Raw genomic sequence first — 18,682 nt, 5'->3', positions numbered from 1 at the left:
TGGATCTAGAGTCTGTCATACAGAGTGAAGTAAGTCAGAAAGAGAAAAACAAATACCATATGCTAACACATATATATGGAATCTAAAAAAAAAAAAAAAAGGTTCTGAAGAACCTAGGGGCAGGACAGGAATAAAGATGCAGATGTAGAGAGTGGACTTGAGGACATGGGGAGGGGGAAGGGTAAGCTGGGACAAAGTGAGAGAGCGGCATTGACATATATACACTACCAAATGTAAAATAGATAGCTAGTGGGAAGCAGCTGCATAGCACAGGGAGATCAGCTCTGTGCCTTGTGACCACCTAGAGTGGTGACATAGGGAGGGTGGGAGGGAGGAAGATGCAAGAGGGAAGAGATATGGGAACATATGTATATGTATAACTGATTCACTTTGTTATAAAGCAGAAACTAACACACCATTGTAAAGCAATTATACTCCAATAAAGATGTTAAAAAAAAAACCCAAAAATAATCACATTGGGTGCCTAAAGGAGTAACTGATATTTCCTTTAATATAGGGATACCTTAAAGTTACCCACTCAGAGAAGTTTAAAGCTATGATTTCCTACCAGGTATTAATAGTTTGTTTACAGCAGCTCTCCCAGGCCAATGTGATTTACCCAACAAGTGTCATTTTTAATATAAGCAATGATGCCTGGTATAAACATAACTCACATTCCAAAAGTCAGCTGTGGTGATTATTTGTAACTCCAAGGGAACAGAGCTAGGTAATCCTCGATCCTCAAATGTATTCCCTTATGTTTTTAAATATGAATGTACCTTTAGCTATGACTCCCTTTTCACTCCTAATTATTTATGGCTTTCTGCTTTTCTTGATCAGTTTTGCTTCATGTTTCTCTATGATATTATTCTTTTCAAAGAAAAATCTTTTAATTGTATCTTTATCTTCTAATTCCTCAACTTCTGTTCTTTATTTCCTTCCTTTTACTTTCTCAGTTTACTCTTTCTCAAGTTAAATATTCAGCTATAACTTTTCCTCTAAGTACCTCCTTAGCTTCATCTCACAAGCTCTGAAATACTATATTTTTTTATTATTGTGCCATATTAAGTAATTTCAATCTTCTGCTGCAATTTTTATTTCTGACTCATGAATTTAGAACTGTGGTTTTAAATTTTCAAGGCTAAGGGATGTTTGAGATTATCTTGTTGGTTTTGATTTCTAATAATGTTGGTTAGAGAATACAGTTAGTGTGATACTGATTTTTTTAAAGCTTTTGTTAAGACTTGCTTTGTACCCTAATATGTTGTAAGTTCTTACAAATATCACACATTTGAAAACTATATTCATTAACTACTGTAATCACTGTGTTAGTCTATCCATTAGATCACACTGTTAATTGTTTTGTTCAAATCTTTTCTAGCCTTACTAATAATTTGTATGCTTGAGCAATTATAGAAAAGGGTATTAAATCTCCCATTATGAGTGCAGATTTGTCATTTTATTCTTATAATTCTGTCAATTTTTGCTGTGTACAGTTAGTAGGTGCATACAAGTTTTTCTTATATTTTTCTTTGGTGTTTTTCATTTTATAATTTGTAGTAGGCTCTTTTTCTCTAATAAAGCCTTTGCCTTAAAGAACACTGGATCTGATATCAATATATTATATTAGCTTTCTTCTTATTAGTGTTTGCCTCATACATTTCTTTTATTCTTCACTTCTAATCTGTGTCCTAATGTGTCAAGTATGCCTCTCATAAGTAAAATGTAGATAAATTTTAAAAAATCTGACAACATTGTTTTTTAATCTGATAAGATTAGTACATTTTACATTTCTGAAAACTAATATTTGAGTATATTTCTATCATTATATTTTGTACTTAATATTTTTACTTCGCTCTTCCTTAGAACTTCCTTGTTTTTTTCTGCCTTCTGTTGACAAAGTTTTGGGGTTTTTTTTGTTTTTTTTTTGCGGTACGCAGGCCTCTCACTGCCATGGTCCCTCACATTGCAGAGCACAGGCTCCGGACGCGCAGGTCCAGCAGCCATGGCCCACGGGTCCAGCTGCTCCGCGGCATGTGGGATTTCCCCCGGACCGGGGCATGAACCCGTGTCCCCTGCACCGGCAGGCGGACCTTCAACCACTGTGCCACCAGGGAAGCCCTGACAAAGTTTTTTTTAATTTTAAAAATTATATTAAATAATGAGGGAATAAAAAGAATATCTATAAAACATGTGAAAAGTATATCTAGCTCTTGATTTTAATGAGTGGCTAATTACAGTAACTAATTTATTAATGTAAGATGAATCTTGCCAAAACTGAGAGATACATGTTAAACACTTCAAAGAAGGCTGGTGAATTTGTCTGTTTCTCCTACAGTTCTGTCAATTGTTGCTATATTTATTTTTAACCTCTCTTATCATATGCATTTAGAAATGTTGTATCCTTCTAGTAGTGAAACTTTTATACTTATATAGTAACATGTCCTTGCCTCTAATACAGTTTTTCCCTTAAAGTCTATGTGAAATTTATATAGTTTTTTCAAACTTAAAAAAAAAATATATGTATGTGTATATATATATATATATATATATATATATATATATATATATATATATAGCCTGCCATTATCTTTCTTTTAGTAATTCCACATACATTTCTGCACACATACCTACATTATCACAGCCCAAGCTTAATAAAGATCTAAATATCCAATCCTTCCTTCTAAAGATTAGAGGAAACTTAACTTTTAATTCCAATTACTTTGTTCCCTTCTTTTTTCCTTTCAGGTCCCAGCCTTAAGATATTTACTTGGACAGTTCCTGGAATTTCCTTCACTTTCTTACCAACTCATGGATAGAATTAAGTTAAAAAAATTTTTATTCAGCATTTTAATTGTTTTTAGTGGGAAGTTGCTGTTAGTACTTAGCTAACCACACTGCCAGAAATAAAATTCATCTACACATTCTTTACTCTGCCCTATTCCCTTTCTTTATACTGGTTTAGAAATCACACATTAATTACAGTTTTATATTTTTAATGGATATACCTAAGCTTTTACTATAGAAAATTGACTTAAAATCTAAAATCAATCAGTATATCTTCCTCTCAAATAATACAAGGAGTTTAAGACTCTTAAGGGAAAAATCGTCTCCCTTCTTACATGATATTATTTTTCCTTGTTCCAGTTCCACTTTTATTTTTCCTTTTTAGAGAAATTTTTATTTTGAAATAATTATAGACTCAAAAGAAGTTGTAGAGATAATACAGGGAGGTCCATGTACACTTTATCCAATATCTTCCAATGGTTACATCTTAAATAACTGTGGCAAATAGCAAAAAAAGGAGATTTACATTGGTAAAACATCTGTATATAGTTCTGTGTCACTTTATCACATATGTAGATTCATGTAACCACGACTGCAATCAAGATACAGAATGTTCCATCATCACAAAGTTCTCTCTCATGCTACTTTTCTATAGTCACCTCAGTCCTCTCTGCCAACCCTCCACCCATCATCCTTAACCCCTGGCAACCATGAACATGCTCTCCTTCACTATAATTTTGTCATTTTCAAGATATTGTATAAATGGAATCACACTTATATGGTCTTTTGAGATTGGATTTTTTCACTCAGAATAATGCCATTCTTCCCTCAAGGATCATTTTCCTATCACATGAAGTATTCTTTACTAATTCTTTCAGAGAGTCTATAAGTATATAAACTCTTTCACTAATTGTTTGTTTTGAAAATTTATTTATTATGCTCTCATTCTTAAATAATAGCTTAGGTGAGATTATGTATCAATCATGGTCAGCCAGGAAGTTAAAAAGTCTTTATTACATGGGCTTCCCTGGTGGCGCAGTGGTTAAGAATCCACCTGCCAATGCAGGGGACATAGGTTCAAGCCCTGGTCCAGGAAGATCCTACATGCCATGGAGCAACTAAGCCCATGTGCCACAACTACTGAGCCTGTGTTCTAGAGCCCACGAGCCACAAATACTGAGTCCATGTGCCACAACTACTGAGGCCCGCGCACCTAGAGCCCATGCTCTGCAACAAGAGAAGCCACCTTAATGAGAGGCCTGTGCACCGCAATGCAGAGCAGCCTCCGCTCACTGCAACTGAAAAGAAAGCCTGCATGCTGCAATGAAGACCCAACACAGCCAAAAATAACTAACTAAATAAATTTATTTTAAAAAGTCTTTATTACAGAAATTTAGGTGTTTTCAAAACTGTTGGGAAAACTCTCAATAACTTCATCATCAAATATTATCTCTCTTTCATTCTTCCATGGTCTCAATCTGCAACTCCTATTATATGTATGTTGGATCTTCTTATTTTATTTGCCGTGTCCATGAAACTCCACTTCAATTTTTCTAACTCTACTGCCTTTAGGGTAATTTTCTCAGATCTATCTTCCAGTTGTCAATTCTCTCTTCAATGGCCAATTTTTTTCACCTTTGGATATTCTACTTTAATGTTTTGGTATTTTGTTGAAAATATTTTATACTTTTCTATATATATTCTCCATTCAATTATCTGAAGTTAATAGAGGCTAATGTAGTGTATAATTGGGTCTACTGACTCTTATTCATATTGGCTGTATCCTTGCATATTTTGTAACTTTTGTAAAGTGAAACCATGTTGAGCAGTTCATTTTCTGAGGAAATACAGTGTAGCCTGGGTTGAGGGTGCTTCCTTCTAGAATAGCTTTTATCTTAGTTTTTCGTAAGGCACCTAGGGAATATTTATGTTCAATTCATATTTTTATATTGATTCCTCAACATATGGAATGTAAGGATTGTAAGTTTAGACCTCAAACCTAAAAAATGTTATGCCTATTGGTTAGAAATTCTCAGGGAAGCTTTTTTATTCACTTAGACACACAGTCTGGGTTGAGAAAAAAATCTACCTTGTGGTCTGCCTATGCTGAAGAGATTTTGGTTTTTTAAAATTCTGTTCTTTGAACAAATTCCTAGGGTTCCCAATCTTGACTGGCTATTAAACCTATATGCTTGGGCCAGGACATTCCCCCACCCCCATCCCATTCCCAGGATAGCCCATGTTACTACTCATACTTGCCACTCTATTTTTTAAACCCTCTCCATTTTTAGGTCTTGAGGATTTTTCTTTCTGACAAGCACAACTATGGACTCAAAGGGATATTTGTTGCATTTTAGCTACCACTTCTGGATGTTGAGTAGTGGGAGAATTTTCAACTTAATACTAAATTCCCTGTCCAGGAATTCTCTTATAAATTTTTTTATTCTTCACTTAGCCCCTAGCATAGTGGCTGGCAGAGAGCAGTGCAAACAAATGTCTCATTGAGAGATAAAGTGAATCAATTATTCTTTATCAGTATTCCTTTCCTTCATTAATTCTTTTTATCAAACATTTATTTCTCAAATACCTCATTATACATTTGTAAATTTATGTTTTATGGACTTCATTTAGTATAATTTTCTCACATTGACTACTATAGTAGTCATGGTAATCCATCCTTAACTTCTTTCTCCTTTCTTTTTGCCTCATGTAGAACTGCCAGTTATCTTTTTAACATGAAACTCTTGCCATATCATTTTACTCCCAATGGACTTGCAAATATCTTTTTTTAAAAATTATTGCTTTTACCATCTTAAACTCTTCTTTCAACAGTTATACTCAACTATACTTTCCACTAAATAAGGCAGTGCCAAATGTGGGGAGCACATGAGTCTTAATTATTTGGTTCTATTATATTCTGCTTTATTCTTGGTATCTCATTAACTTGAGAGAGATTTTACACAAGGTTTTGGTTTAGTTTCCAGGAGTAAATACAGAAATTGTTCCATATATGCCTCTTACATCATATTTCTGTCTGCCATGTTCATATGCATTAGGGATATACCATATATTTGTTAAAACATACATTCTAATTATGTAATAATTTTCTTCAAATTTATGTGTATAAAATTATATTCACATACATCTTTTCCCCTTTACACCTTAGCTCAATCCTGAATGTTATACACCATTGTTTATCTTCAGTGAAATCTCTGCAAAACTTAGTAGAATGTCAAGAATCCAATGGACATTAATAAATATTCATTTGTGGCAATCATGATGACCTCACACAGGCTTTTTGAAAGTGATTTTCAGAAATCATCAGCTATTCTTTAACACAGATTAAGAAATCTTCCCCCAGAAGAGATGATTGCCTATCAGTCAAAGAAGAAACAAACATACAGTAAAAACAAGTGAGATCAAGTGTTCATTTAAATTCATTTTTTTAAGCTAAAGATCTGGTGTAATGTAGCATTAGACACCATGAACATTTTGGATACATAAAATTGTATGGAAACTCCAGTTAGTGACATAAAATTATACATGGCTTAAAATTTTTCCATATACTGCGGTTTGCACTATGAATTTCAGACTTGTGGTTTGAAATACACTAGCACCCAAGCACTGGAACAGAGCTGCAATTTTGTCAATGGACATTCTACAAACATCAGTAGTAAAGATACAATTCCACTGCAGTAAGCTGACTAGCAATGCTAATGTGCATACAACACAGTCATATAATTAGAAAGAGTTTTACTCACAGTGATGTTGAGGTTATGGGGTTAGGACAGTTTCCATTTCAAAAGACAGGAGAATCTAGGTTACCATGCCAGGAAAAAGTAAATCATCTAATTTAAGCTGTTGAGAATATTATGGCTTATTTAAATAAAAACAACTTTACCTTTACTTGTGAAAATTAAGGTAGATTATGAGTTAGTTCTTCACCAGCTAAAAGAGATTAAAAAAAAAGAGAGAGAGAGAGAGAAGAAGCAGACTCTCAATAGGAATTAGAGCTAAAGAATCTCCGGCATGTAAGACTATGTTAGTGCAACTAGGTTGTCACCTCATTATTCACTTAAGAGATAATGGAGCTTGATGAGAGAAAAAAAATCATAAAAATGTTTATTTCCTCTCCTGAAAAGGAAGGATGTACAGGGAGGTGGAAAAGAAGAGGAGAGAAGGCAGTCAGTAACAAATACTTGGTTATAATGATAAGAATCCATTTCCCTTGTGCAATTTCATTAGTGTTCCTTCTTTATATTCCTTCTCAGCTATAATGATCTACAAAACATCCTTAGGTTTGGAGGTCTGTAATTAGCTAAGATATACAGTTATCTTTGCTTTAAATGGAGAACTCATTAGCTGATCACTGATAATATTTGCAGATGATTCCCACTGTCTCAAAATGTAGGTGTAAATACACTTAAAGTTTAAAGACAAGCTATTGTCTGACATGATTTATCACATTTGGAGTACATTACTCTCATCATGATACTTTATGGTGGGATAAAGATGTGTTGCCCCTCTGCTTTAGAGTAAGAAACTGGATCATTTAAGTCTTGTGATATTTGCATTTTATATACACGTCCTGAAATGAAAAAGCATTCTCACAAATCCTTGCATTACATAGGAAAATGTCAACTACAGCTTTAAATAACATTCCTAGAGACAAAAGGAAGCCCAAAGTATCTGCTCTTCAGAAGGACTAAAGGCTAACACACCCACACACACACATACAAACACACACACACACACCACCTACTTCCTTAGAGAGCTATTTCTATTTTCATAATATGGTTAAGTTAGGATTATCCAAGGAAAAAATTTCAAAGGATTTATCATTTAACACTTCAATGGAGTTACTAATAGGAATTATATTATATTGAAGTAGGTCATGCCAAGATCCACCCTCTAACTACAACAAGAGATCAGCAACCATTTCAAACACAACAGCCACAAAAAGCCCACAATTATTACCAGTGTATGTGGCCTAGTATACTGAGAATCAAAAGATTTGAATTGCAACCCAGACATCCAATTACAACCTTATTCGTACCTTAGTTAACCATCTACAAAATAAGTAGATGGTTCATATCATAATGGTTAAAGTAATCATATTATCAATAAAATAAAAATTTGCTTTTTCCGGGCTTCCCTGGTGGCGCAGTGGTTGAGAGTCCGCCTGCCGATGCAGGGGACACGGGTTCGTGCCCCTGTCCGGGAGGAGCCCACGTGCTGCGGAGCGGCTGGGCCCGTGAGCCATGGCCGCTGGGCCTGCACGTCTGGAGCCTGTGCTCCGCGGCGGGGGAGGCCACAGCAGTGAAAGGCCCGCGTACCACAAAAAAAAAAAAAAAATTTTCTTTTCCCTTAGTCCGTGATACAAAATATATCAAAGCTAGAGAAATATGAATTCAAACTGAGGACATTAAACAAAGGGGATTTCTCTTATCTAAATGGAGCACAGAAGTAATTTCCTAAGTTGCAAATTCCTGGAGTTCATGGAACATATTTTTCCTATCCTTAGGAAAATGAAATCATTCACATAGAAGACACTATACAGTGTTAATTAATATTAAGGATGAAATAGTTTTTAAAATCTGAAAAAGCATTATTTATCAGGGATTCTTAATTGACCTGTACATGCATGCCTAAGCTAATTTGTGGGAAAAAATGTCCTATAAGCCTATACTATTCTCTGATGAGGGAAGAAGCATTATAAATAGGCTATGCCCTAAAGGAATAAAAATATGTAACACTTCTTGTTAAAAAAACCTTGTTTATGAACTAAGCATAAGATGTTAGAAGGTTCTTGTCTTGCATTCTAACTTCATATCAAAAGTTCTTAGTTTGTGATCTTAAAATTGGGAACTGGACAAGTGCTTACTGTTGTCTCAAGAAGTCACTTATCCCTGTTTTTTGGCTAACATTTCTGGTTTGTTTTCTATTTGGAAGGGTTAACACATTTTGGCTATCACACATTACACTGGGCTAAAACTATAGCCAAGATAATAACTTGTCCATCAGTTTTCTAACATCAAATTACTCACATTTGTTCAACCACTTGTGATTAAGAGGGTATAGAGTTGGGGGAGGGAGGGAGGAATTCTCAGGGTTAATGATATTACACTATTTCTAAAAATTATTTCCATTGTTGAATTAAATGAACCAAGTTTCAAGTTTAGCACTAGCCTCAAAACTTGCTCCTAAGAGTTTGAATATTTTATCTGTGATTAATTATATTATTCTCACTTCTAGCCAGACATGCTGTATCCTCTTTATTTTAACAGACTTCTATGGACCTGTGTGGGTTCCCTGAGAAAAAAGCAAAGTGTGGGTTGTGTGTGTGTGTGTGTATTTTTTTTTTAAGGATTTTACTTTACCCCACTACTGAGATAGTGAGATCTGTTATCCAAAAGCCAAACTGCAGGCTTAGATGTCTAAATAGAATATTCAGGAAAGCTCTTTATAGTTCTTTCAGCATTCTTCTAAATAAGATTTGTTCCTTGCTATGTCCCTATTCTAACAGCTTTGTCCCTATTGTATTCAGCTTTTTTCTGAATGAATGAAAACTACTGAAGGTCCTGTTTCCCCTCAAATTCAAGACTTGCCTTTAATTGTGGGATATGATGAATCTTCTTGTTGACTGAAAATATACTTATATCTTCACTCAACAAACAATTCTCAGTAGTGGAAAGGAGGAAGCACAACTGGATACTTCTGTGCATTTAATATCATTATAATGAAAAAGAATATCATAAATATGACTAAATCATATAATAAAAAAGCATATAATATATAAAAGAATACCTATATTATATAGATATATGTTACCCTTTATATACTTCCTTATCTTGACCTTTTCAATAACTCTATCATTTAAGCAGGGGAGGAAGTATCAATACTATTCCCAAATTACAGGTGAGAGACAGAAAACACTTTGCCCCAAAGTCTCAAAACTATTAAGTGGCAGATCAAGACTTGAACTGGTTAGACATTATTTTCAGTCTGCTTCACTGTGATAAAATTATAAGCACAGTTAGAAATGTTTAATAAAGAGTTAATTTCCTTAATTATATGTTTCAATAACAATTTTTAGTAATATCTGTACTAATTTTTACAGTAAATACAAATATTTGTATGTTTTTGTATACAAATACACTTGTATACAATAAATGAACTTTGGTCGAAAAAACACTGATATTTGTACAGTTTATAATTTAAATCACTTTGTAAATGATAAACAAAATCTCATTCAACTAATAAGAATTATTAAATAGTATAAGAGCACTGAGACCAACTATATTTTAAACTTGATTGAGAGAGAGAGGGAGAGAGGGAGAGACACTTTAAAAAATATGTTGATTTCTTTGTCTGAATTGAGATATATAATTCCTATTAAGGTCAAGAGAGAAGAATAGTTTTTGTAGAGAGCATTATGGCATCACCCTTAGAGGGCTTGATGAGACCTAATTTATGAAAGTAGATATTCACATCATCTCTCCTTTGTCATCCACACATCATCAGCATTGGCTTCCAATTTTTCAACCAAATGCCCTCCAAAGAGTTCTATGTTTTTCCCACTTCAATACTAGTTTTTCTAACATCTGACTATTAAATAAAAGGCATAATATAGCTATAGCCTAATCAAGCCCAGCAAAACTCAGAGGCCAAAGTATCCCCAGGAAACCAAACTGGAAGTAGTAATGAAAATAACATGTGTGTGTTTGGATGTTTTAGACATTCTTCTTATGTATTTAAAATTTATTAAAGATTATTTAGAGCCTTTAGAAAACATTGCATTACCTTACAATATCTTTTTTATTTAATCCATATACTGTATTAAGAACTTGATCATGTCCTTCTAGAAATACTACCATTAACTCTCCAATGTTTAATAATGTGTGATCCAGTTTGCAAGTTATTCAAGGCCCCTTGATTTTTAATACCCCTTCTTGAGCTCTAGACAAAGAAAGAAAGATGTGGCAAAATATTAAATCAAAGAAAGGCTGTAAAAGGGGTTTTGGAAAAGAGATAAAAATCACATGGATAAAACGGTCTATCAAAAGTCTCCCTGTCGGGCTTCCCTGGTGGCGCAGTGGTTGAGAGTCCGCCTGCCGATCCAGGGGACACGGGTTCGTACCCCAGCCCGGGAAGATCCCACATGCTGCAGAGCGGCTAGGCCCATGAGCCTATGGCCGCTGAGCCTGCACGTCCAGAGCCTGTGCTCCGCAACGGGAGAGGCCACAACAGTGAGAGGCCCGCGTACCGCAAAAAAAAAAAAAAAAGTCTTCCTGTCTACTATTTTTTGCCTGGCTTTAGTACCTTCTCACTGAGGTATGGATAGGGTCAAGTACACTGGATAGAAATACTGTCTGCCAAGATAGAGGTAACAAGCTAGAGATCAAAAGAAGCATGTAATGGTATTTTCCAACACGCAGCTCTTCTATTCTTTCAAGATCACCATTTCGCCATATACACACACGCACACACACACACACACAATCATTAAATTGAACAAGTGTAATAATAAAAAAAGTTATTGTTGCCTTTCAATATGATAATTTATTCTATGGGACTTCCCATGCCCATGCATGAAATTTAGGGCAGATTTCATGTTTCCGTTCATTTACAGGTATTAAAAATACTCAACAATTAATACATCTAGTCTAGTCTGGTAATAAAAACTTTATATTTTAACGTATGGCTACTTTTCTTTCCCAATTCAGTTCTGCCGTAGGCTGTCTGCTTGCAGCGGTAAAGAGGGTGTCTGACTCTTACTTGCAGATCCTTTGATTTGGGTGAAACTCTTTCTGCTTACTGTTACTGACAAAATGGCAGTTCACTTCATTATTGGGATCACTGGGCTCCTCCAGGCAGTCTATGGGTCTAAGACAACCTTGTATCATCTCTCTTGTGCATATGGCCTACCTCTGATCCATGACATGACATACACTTAAGCAACATTTGCTCCAAAAAAACCTGAAATTGTAGGTTACCTAATACAGCCACCTGTTCATCACTCCACCTTCACAGCAGCTGGCCAATCAATATCAAGCTCTAGATCTTTCAGGCATTAGTCCGATAGCAGTTCTTAAAATGCAGGTGTCAGTTATTAAGCTTTCTAGGTCATCTCCAAGAAGCTTCTCTCTTGGATTCAGGTGAAAGGAGATGCATCCTTACCCCTCCTCCTTGGAGGTGTGATGGGACACTCAGCACAGCAACTTTCTCCAAGAATCTTCCTTTTCTTAATTTCCACCCTCCCAATTCTTTTATATCCTTGACAAGGTTAAGCGGCTTAAGAATCACCTAAGTGGTTTTCTCCCTCCTCTGCATGTAAAAACTGGAGTGTGTTTTCGTATTTTACTTTCAAATCTTTTCTTAAGACTCAGCTAAAACAAACAGGGATAGTCCCATTTTAAGATCCTGTTACACACAATTCCAAACTACATGAAATTTAGGTGGTGAGGAGAAATAATTATTTTTCACCAAATAAGAGACAGCAAATACTAGCAGATGATTTGAAAATTATTATAGCCAAAGTAAGATCACCAAATTAACAATATTTACTTACCACCATGCTTTCATTTGCCAACCATATGCTCATCTTCAAAACAATTAAATAAAAATGTAGTTATTGGTGATTTTCATGTACCAAGAATAAATTTATGGCTCAAATTCTAAGAAAATAGACATGCAACTCTGTGCCCCAAGCTGCTAACCATATTTCCACTGAATGTTGTATCTAAGGTGTAAACAGGAGTCCAAGGAGAGAAAAATGTCTTCCCTTTTGGCTACATTATCTTAGGGAACTTATAAGCTCTTAAGAAATAATTAACATTATAGACATTTAATAGATATTTTGTATCAAAGAAAATACTGGCTCTAAAAAAATCCCCAAATAAATTGACTCTATGTAGAATGAATAATCACGAGCTGAGCTTAAATCAACAGTTTTATAATATGGAGAAACAATTTTAAATGGACTCAAGTTTAAAATTTTTCTCAAAAACATTCAGTGGTGCTTAATGATGATCAAGCTTTGACTCCTGTAGCATTTGGGTTTAAAATTACTTCTGGAACATCAGAAATCTTACTGTTTCAACCTAACCCTTTCCCACTTTTCTGAACATCTGAGATGCAATAGCCATACCACTATGGAATGTTTTCTTTACAATTTGCCATTTTACTGAGCCTTGTTTGGCCTTTTAATATTCTACTTTTTCTTTTACCATTACCTGTTTTTAAGGTTGCTCTAAATAGTTTGAATCTTAAGTATTTTTGCAGGGTTATCTAAGATGAAAGAATAATTTCTAGGAAAAATATTAATATTAATAATAATTAAAACTACACTTCAATAAATTTCACCAAAACCCAGAAAGAATATAATTTATATGAAATCCATCCAGAAATGGTTTTTGAGTGTCTGTTTTTGGTTGCTGATTATTCTATAGACCTAGATAAAGAACTGTATGAGCTATACAACTTGGGTACACAGTGAGCATGTTAAAACTAAGAGGCAGCATTGACTTAAAAATCTTTGCAGAATTCAAACCTTTAATCATGATTTGAATATAGATTTTCATATCTAATATCATGAAGCCTCCTTAAAAATTTTTTTCCAGTCCCACAGCCTAATATTACTTTGTTTCTGTATTCACTTTCACAGCCTATGGCTTTTGACAAGGATAATGACAGACAAACATTTATAAGCCATAGCTTTGTCATAAATTTGATCCAATCAAATGATCAGTAGGCACATTCTTTCTTTTTTTTTTCAGTTGGAAATCATTATTATTATTACTTTTTTTTTTTTTTTTTTGCGGTACGCGGGCCTCTCACTGCTGTGGCCTCCCCCGCTACAGAGCACAGGCTCCGTACGCGCAGGCTCAGTGGCCATGGCTCACGGGCCCAGCCGCTCCGCGGCACATGGGATCCTCCCGGACCGGGGCACGAACCCGTGTCCCCTGCATCGGCAGGCGGACTCTCAACCACTGCACCACCAGGGAGGCCCCATTACTATTATTAGTAGGCACATTCTTATTGCTAGTTTTCTATTTCTTTTCAAAGGCACTGGCAACTTTCATTTCATTTTGTTAATTTCAAACCAGCCAATTTCCTAGAACAAACTGAGGTTCCAATGCCCAGTGGGAAGCTGAAGGAATCTAATATTGCTTTCTTTCATTCTTCACTCCTCTCTTATGTATGTGTATATATGTTTGTACGTGCATGAATGTAATGAAAACATTATTTTTACAGCTTTTGGCCTGGATGCTTGTCACTCTATTTGCTATAATTCAATTTACCCTCTTACAAAAAGATAGATGGTTTAAGTTGCAATTCCTGCCTCTTTAGAATCTTCATGCAGGCAAGCTTAGCTAATAAAAAATTTTGATTAATGTAGCCAAATACCAACTCCTACCTCAGGCCTGCCCTACTTGGGATACTATCATCAGATTGGTTACAGAAGAGAAGGAAATAACAATAAGGTTGGGAGGGGTGGAGATGGGGTAAAACAGTAAAAAAAAAAAATTATATAAAAATGTTAAAGATATAACATCTGTTTTTTTGTTTAACCCACTGAGCTTGACAGTTCCAGATTTATGTTATTGTCCATGTTTAAACAGATACAGAAATGGAAAGGGAAAAGAATGTTTATGTGAAATTATTAAATAGTGCAGGAAAAATGAGTCATTATTACACTGGTAAGGAAAAGAGAAACTCAGTGAAATTTCTTTCCACAGATTTGCCTTTGTGATCTGCAAGGTGCTGTTCCCCTGCTTACATCCAGTTACCCTGGCAACACACTCCTGTAAAATAAAGATTATTAAAGCGCATATGATTATTTTGCTGCTGAGTGAATAAGACAAGCCACTTCTGAAATGCCTTATCAGAGAAATTCAATTTTAGGCCAAATTATGTTTTTGCTTCCTTCTAGCTTTCTCTTCCCTCCCCCACCCTTCAAATAAAACTATCATCTCCACAGTTACTACATGATTTTTGTTACTCATTCACACTCTTAGTATTTTAAATTAGCTTTATTTTATTTTAACTTCAGAAAAGCATTTTGCCCAATTTTTTTATAGCCCCAGTCTATTTTTCAGCTATATACCATCTGTTTGCAAATCAAAATTACAAGGCAGGGCCTCCCTGGTGGCGCAAGTGGTTGAGAGTCCGCCTGCCGATGCAGGGGATACGGGTTCGTGCCCCGGTCTGGGAGGATCCCATGTGCCGCGGAGCGGCTGGGCCCGTGAGCCATGGCCGCTGAGCCTGCGCGTCCGGAGCCTGTGCTCCGCGACGGCGGAGGCCACAACAGTGAGAGGCCCGCATACCGCAAAAGGAAAAAAAAAAAAAAAAAAAAAAAAAAATTACAAGGCAATGTGTCCATGCCTTAACTTTATTATGTAGTAGTAATAGAAATATTGGGTTCTATACCAAGTATAAATGCACATATCACACATGGACTATGCAATATTTGATCAAAGAATGATGCAAAGAGCTATGAAAAGCATGCAGTGCCATTTTAAAGGCTGTATAACCAACTGTACCAGTTGTCCTCGTCCTTATGTCTAATGTCTTGTGCTTTCCCATTTGACACTGCCCTAAGGTAATGTTATAGAGATGGCTAGCTTTATGGCTGCTTTGACAGCCAGTCACATCTTTGCTGCTCGATACTTCTGCATTTTCTATTGAGTTACTGAAGATAACAGAGGGAAGATTCCTGAGAAGTTTGAAATTACTTAGTAACAAACTTCATAAGGTTTGGTAGAACTATCTAGTGATTTTCTTAAAAACTGTAGCTTTTAGCATGTTCAGTGTCCAAACAAAGGTAGGTTAAAAAATGAATAAATAAATTGGTAACAGTAATCTCTTATTGTATTCATGCTGTATATGAAAAAGCTATAATTAAAATTTTTTTAATACAAGGGTTAAACTAGCTTTGAAGTAGAGGTGGAAGGAATGAAATCTGATCAGAAAAAAAGCAAGGATCCAATAGAACCTACACAGAAGACTTCTTACGTGTTTCTTAAAACTAATGAATGGTATGGGAGGACAAGAATGTCTCTGGAGAACCTTCATCCTACGCTGTCCCAGCAGTGGATGGTCATGATGTATGACCTTGTTTCTACTGAGACTTTTTATAGGGCAATTTCCCACTGCTATGATACTGTTATATCAGAGCATGAAAAAGACCAATAGTGTACAGTGCTGATATTCTAATTACATGCAATTGTTAATTTTTCCTCTGTTAACATTATTTTCAGGTCCAACCAAGTACCATATCCTTATATTTATTAAGCAGGCATACTCACTGCCTTTTTATTTAGTTAACTACAAACCCCTGCTCATTGTAAGAAATGGCACCAATATTTATTAACAGGTTTTAGAAACTGAGCAGAAGCAGAATGCTGTATCAGTTCTTTTGATGAAGCAAACTAAATTTCGTAGTGTACACCAAATCTATGGTATGCTAACACCGCCATGGAACTTATGGCTGTAATTCACTCCCAGTACTGCCCAGAAGGTGTCACCACAGCCTCATTGGCTTGAAGGACTTGGGGACATGTGGGGGAGTAGAAACCAAAGGGAGAAAAACAGACACAAAGAAAAAAATTTTTGTGCAGACAAAGGAAAATAAGAACTATCAGGCAATAATATTCCCAAATGTAGAAACCCAAACATTTACTCCACACTAAAACTACAAATCACTATAGAGGGAAGGAGACCTCCACTCATTAGTAAGAACAGAAAGTGGGAGATTAGAGGAAGGGGCTAGTTGAGGTGATTATTTTGTGGAAAGTAAAAAGAGCTAATGAATAGGAAATATCCATGTACTGAGCCTGGTCCAAGCTTCTCACCTAAACTGGTTTACCTCATTATCACATCTAGTTGTATAAGCTGCACCAGATCGCATGAAAGGGAAGGTAAAAGAACAGCTGGGAAAAGATGCTAGGAAGAATCAAGGAATATAAAACACAAAGTCTTTTATTGAGAAGCTGTACAAATTAACTCCAAATTACTGCCACAGTCAGAGAAGAGGAGGCTTCAAGGCACAAAACTTGTTGCTGCACTCCATCTTGCTTTATTGTAGTGTCTTCACTCAAGTACTAGTAGCTAAAAGCCATCCCTTTTACAGTACTACATCTTTTAATCTCTGCTCTTGCCCCCTGTAGTTTAATTAAAAGACAATGAAGGTTTTAAAATAGTCAAATGGAAAATATAAAATTGCACCATTTTGTCAAAGCTTAAGATATTTCTGTTCTCAAGCATGAGAAGAATTCAAAATAACACACTTGGTATTTTATTACACTCCAATCCCTGTGTCATTTTCCTCATCAGAAGGCTCTTTGTTGGAATAGCCTTTGGGAATCAGAAAAGCAGTTCAACCCCAGACTGATAAATAGAAGTAAAAATTTTAAAAAACAATGGTCGAATTAGATCAATTTAATTTAATTTGTTCTCTAGATGATTATACTTGATTTTTAGTTTCTAAGATAATATTATTGTAACTCTGTATTCCTCCTATGTTTAGCTGACACAGATCTAAAAATTAGTAGCCTTCTTATTTAAGTATTATTTACTCAATGTGTTGTCGGTTTTAGGGCATCTTGACAAAAATAAGATAAATATAGCAAAATATTATTGGATAATAAGCAGACCTAAATGCTTAGCTTCCCTCCAAGTCTGCAGCCCAAATCTATTAATTTTGGCAAAGGGCAACAAGACAAATCCATGCCATTTGAAATGTTCCATGGGAGTCTTTAAAAATGAAGGTCTTGTCTACTCTTCATGGACATTAAAATGCTTCATCCCAAGGACCCCTTTATAGCAAATTGCAGGCTGTTCTGTTTTATCTGCTTTGACAGGATGAAGGGCTGAGCTGGCCCTAGAGGGGTGGGATACAGAACCTGAGTAGTTCAAAATTGAGATTTCCAATAAACCATCTCCTACAATTAGAGGAAAGGCATGGAGGAGATTCATTTCAGCAGATAGTTTCAATCCATTAAGAATTATTCTATTCCTTCTTACTTATTTCATCACTAAAAACCTAACTGAATTCATGTCCCTCCAATGCTCCACTCCAAACTAGCACTAAAACTCTCAAAATCAGCCTAGTAGAGCACTGGCATAAGTATTTCCTTCTTAGTCACTTGATTCTGACACCTATCTTAATTCTTGATTTATTACAAATTAAAACCCTTTAAAATACTACTTTTGCCCAGTCATTATTATTCTTTATCCTTAAGTTCAGTTATCCAGTATAGGGTGAAAACTTTGGAAGCTTCTTTTTTAATTACTGGAAATACCTACATATTTCTTTAGTTAATAAGTGCTGGCAGATACAAGGTTTAATTCTTCATCTACAGATTCCTACTATAGGAATCTTGCTAAAAACTTCCGAAGATATCACTGAATTCATTAATGCCAACTCTCTGACTTTCTTTTGTCCTTCTGTAATTAGGTTTGTCTCTTATCCTTTAGTACTTCCCTTAGAAAGTAAAATTATAAAAAATTAACCCTATTCCCAAAAAATAAAGTTCCCAAAGACACACAAGCACAAGTAAGTAACCTTACAATATAAAAGTAATGAAAATGGACATCCAGAAAAAAAATTCTCTCAACATCATCTCTGAAAATTTTTTGTTATTTTTGATTTGATTTATATTAAAAAAATTTCCAGTTTCATTGAGAAACAATCAACATACATCACTGTATCAGTTTAAGACACACAGCATGATGACTTGATTTACATATATTGTGGAATGATTACTGCAATAGGCTCGGCTAACATCCATCATCTCACATAGATACAATATAAAGAAAAGAAAGAAAATAGCCAAGGCATGGAAACAACCTAAATGTTCATCGACAGATGAATGGATAAGGAAGATGTGGC

The sequence above is a fragment of the Mesoplodon densirostris genome, chromosome 19 (genome assembly GCF_025265405.1).
Source record: "Mesoplodon densirostris isolate mMesDen1 chromosome 19, mMesDen1 primary haplotype, whole genome shotgun sequence".
Classification (NCBI taxonomy): Eukaryota; Metazoa; Chordata; class Mammalia; order Artiodactyla; family Ziphiidae; genus Mesoplodon; species Mesoplodon densirostris.
The sequence above is the reverse complement of the archived record's forward strand: the minus strand, read 5'-3'. Positions refer to the sequence as shown.